Here is a 4,490-nt window from a genome sequence, read left to right on the forward strand (position 1 = left end):
GGGTGACAAAGGTGTGAGAAAGCAAGACACCCATCAGTGGGTAGGGGCTTTGAGATTGTGGTCCAAGATGAGTGGCTGGACCAGAGGGGGGACTGTTGAGGGGCTTTTCAACCCACCAGCATAACCCCAAGATGATGGATGCCACCCACCGGAGCAGCCCCACAGGCCATACCCGAATGACATCACCAAAGTAATCATGAAAGGACGACATGGCTGAACACACCCGCAGAGACATTAGACAGGTACAAAGCAGCACACATGAATTGCTTGCTCACACCGAAAAAGCAATTATCAGCTAAATGGAAGCCACAGCTGCATTGAAAAGAATTGGGAAAGCTCAAACCACAGGGCTGGGGCCTGATACACTGACTTTTCTGAGAGATGTGAAACACGCCTAGCAGCATGTGCAGCCCTACCAAGGACACTGGGGAAGAGGGCTTGAGTCAACTGAAAAGATACAGCACCTGCAGGGATAAAAGGGCTGAAATGCCCCATAAATGCAGAGAAAATCATTTTTACGGTCCCCGAACTGGTGACCTGGAGCTAGGGAACAAAGCCCATTCAGACAGATAAAGTTGTTCCCAGCAAATTGAAGACAGAAGATGGAAAAATACAACGCAATATGAAGATGGAGAATGGAGTGTCCTTGCTCAAGGTCTGTGAAGCCAGAGGGGTGAAACAATAGTGTGAAGCAGGCGGTGCTCTGAGCTCACCTTCCCCAGCCATAATTTTTGCTCACATGCTGGTAAACTTCCTTAACTGACGAGGCTTACGCTGACCTGGGGGGGGGATTGCGGGTGCCAGGTGGAGCTACCAGATCTAGCCAGACCAATCAAATTATCTGTTCCCTCTAGACTGTAACTATGCCCATACTGTTCACCCAATCCTATTTTGCCTAAGAGCAAGGAATGTATCTTTCGGGTGTGCGGTCACAACAGCTTAAAAACTCACTGCCCACCTGTAATGAGCTGAGAGTACACTTGGAGTTGTGGAATCCGTGTGCGTATCCCTACTTGGACTAAATAAAGCCGCAACTTGTCACATTCCTGGGTTCCTCCATTTCTGGGCATGAGGGAATTTCCCTCGAGACTAACTCTGTTTTTCTAACTACAATTCATCCCTCTACCTCCAACCTTATCCGCCACACTGCTCTGTATGAGATTATTAAAACCCTGGTAATAATTGGAGTTAACTAGTAATACAGTTTCTACTTGATACAGTTGCATCATATGGGTTTTGGACAATGTACTAAATATGTCCAGGAGAAAAAAACAAGGGGAATCGACGGGTCCAATAAAAATATAAATTGAAACCACTTGACACAAGTAGACTGCTAGTACTGAGTAGCACGATGCAGGTCTGCCACTGGACTGCCTGCATTAGTCATTGAGAAACTGCCCTCATTACCTTTTCTACACACAGAGAACCAAACCCACTAGAGGGGAAGAGATCTGGGCACTGGCTAGCGATAAAAGGCTAATAAAATAACTAGGTGTACTCTGGCCTTGGTGCTTCACCTAACTAGGTAAGGGGACAGTAAAGAGAGCATACCCTAGTCTGGATCACTACTTTCCTACTTCTAAAAGTTGTGCACTGTTGGGCAGTCAACAATCCTCTTTAATAGTGTTGCTGTCCTTCAGTGTGACTTATCTTAAAAATTCCGTAGGTAGTCTACCAATTTGGTGGAGCTGGTCCCACTGAGTTTCTAAAAAGTGTGTGTCCTATGTTCAAGCTCACTTGCAGATTTTCGCGAGACAAGTGTGTCGACCGGTTTCAGCGGGGAAACTAATTTGCCGCTTTCTTCAGGACTATGAAACATGCCCCATGCGGACACTCTGCTTTAACATAAAAAAGACAGTAATTAATTGTTGCTGTCTTCCAATTTCTTTGTCACGGGCCTCTTCTAAATTGCTGGGACATCTTGTCTGTACGTCCACTCCCTAAAAGGGAAAATATACAAATCAAGAATCTGGAGTATCCATAACTGCTGTATTCTATGATTCAGTGTCCTCAATCTTTCTTACCGGAATATATGGCCTTTAAAGTCTAGGCTTGAGTCCAGTCTCTTTTTACGTGGTGGTAAAAATCTTGGATACCTGTAGGTTAAATGACCATAGGTCAATTTTTGTCTAGATCATAGTACATTCTAGCAGATTGCCTATGTGATCTCTTTGCAGACGGTATCACTGTGGGCACTTATCCTGTTTTTTTCAACTTCAGTTGCCTCGATGTATGGAGGGGTTTTTGTGTCCTTCTGTGATTGGCAGTCCTTCTTGTGCTGTTTGTGGACTGTACCTGAAATAATGAGGTAGTGTGAGACGAGGCGTGTTTGCCAGATAATGAATACTAGAGGATCTAGCCCAATACAGAGGGAACAGAGGGTACTGACCAACTGCAATACCTCGAATGTAGGCTACCTGATAAATTGCCCCTGTAATAAGATATATATAGGGATGACCACAAGACCTATAAAAGTACGGATTGGTGAACACAGATCTAATATAAGGATGAAAAGGACCACCGCCCCTCTTGTTGAACATTACTTACAAATGAAACATACGGAGAATGATGTAAGCTGGACGATACTGGAAGAGGTATTAAAACCCAAAAGAGGTGGTAATTTGGGAGCAATGCTGCTAAAACGAGAACAATTGTGGATATTCAGGCTTAAGAGCCACCTGATTGGCCTGAACAAAGGAATATGTTTGCAAACCTTATCAGTTTTGTGAACACCGATATTCATCAACCAACATCAAAATAAATGTGGTAGCGGTGACCAATTAATACCAGCAGATGTGCTATTCACCACTTGATATAACTATACAGTATGCCACTTGCCATTAGAAAAGAGGCACAACAATACACACATTTGGGCCTCATTACAAGTACATTGGTCCGGACTTAACACCACCAGTATAACCATACCGGCACCGTTTCCGCGTCCACCCAATCATGACCTGCGGACCCAGAAATAGCACCACCTCCAACCGCCACGGCGGAGTTTAGGCTCCCGTAAACTCCACCTGCACGGAAACCCCTCTGTTACCGGCTATACTAAACACTGCGAGCATCACAACTAGCGCGGACATGGAAACACCGCCTGAAAAATGGCGTTAAAACCGTGTATGGTACCGCCGCCACCGCGAACATGACGTTAAACAGTGCCTGCTGACCTGAATAAGGGCACAGGTGCACCAAATCAGCCCAGCTGGACCCAGCAGGCCACTGGGAGCCTACAAAAGGGCCACACCCAGCCCAACACAAAACAGAACCATGCAGGCAGCAGCTCTAGTAGCATTGGGACTGGGCCTGCTCAACCAACAGGCAGCGCTGCACATGATGGCAGTAATAGTGCAGAGGAGGAGGCGGAGGCGTAGGAGGCGCAGGCGGCAACCAGCTAACCCTGTACCTATGGCAAACCCCATTGTCCAGCCGGCACCACCCCACAGGCAGCCTGCAATACCACGCATCAGGGCCTCACCCTGGAACCTTACCCCAGGACAGATCCACACACTATACCGGCTGGACGTCCAACAATCCTGTACCTCACCGCCATGATAGAGGACGACATCAGCAGCCACATAGACACCGCCACCGCCATCCCCCCCTCCTGAAGGTTGTGTCTGTTCTGCATTTGCTTGGCACCGGCACCTATCAACACCCAGTTGGTGAGCTGCATGGGCTATCACAACCCTGTTTCTCCAAAGTCCTGGTACAGGTACTGGATGCCCTGTTGCGCCATATGTCGGAACAGATAGCCCTACCCCGTATCCTCCCCGAGGTCATTGCCACCAAGTTGGCCTTCCATGCCATAGCAGGCATGCCAAATTGCATAGGTGCAGTCGACTGCACCCACATTGAGCTGACAGTACCACCTGCAATTGAGATGGTGTTCCGCAATAGGAAACAGTACCACTCACTGAATGTACAGATGGTATGTGATGCCACGCAACTGATAACACATTGCTGCGCACATTTCCCAGGCTCAACCCATGACTCAATGGTACCGCGGAATTCCACATTGCCACGGTACATGGAAAGCTATGCCGGACAAAGAACATGGCTATTGGGTGAGTACAGCTGCCAATGCACCGACCCTGTGGAAGTGGTGTATGTGTGTCCAGGGCAATGAGCAATGTGAGTGTGCTGCTGTGACTGCACATGCATCACCCCCCCGGCCATCAACTGAATAGACAGCGGAACCTAAACATCACAAAGCAACACATGACAGGTTACCACAGTGTCCCCGTACACACCCTGCCACATGGCACACACAGCCGATACTATCACTGTCCCATACACCTGGAGCCACTGCAAACACCCACCCACAATATGCAACACTGCCCTCCCAATGCACATGATGCCTGTACATGAGACGTCCTGCATCGACTACTTCATCACGGTGGAGTTACTCTGCCATGTGTGCACATCACTGCACAATGCCATACTCACAAGCCAATGTCACCCGCAGGGCAGAGTTCAAATGCACA

The sequence above is a fragment of the Ambystoma mexicanum genome, chromosome 7q, assembly GCF_040938575.1.
Source record: "Ambystoma mexicanum isolate Mex_15411 chromosome 7q, UKY_AmexF1_1, whole genome shotgun sequence".
NCBI lineage: Eukaryota > Metazoa > Chordata > Amphibia > Caudata > Ambystomatidae > Ambystoma > Ambystoma mexicanum.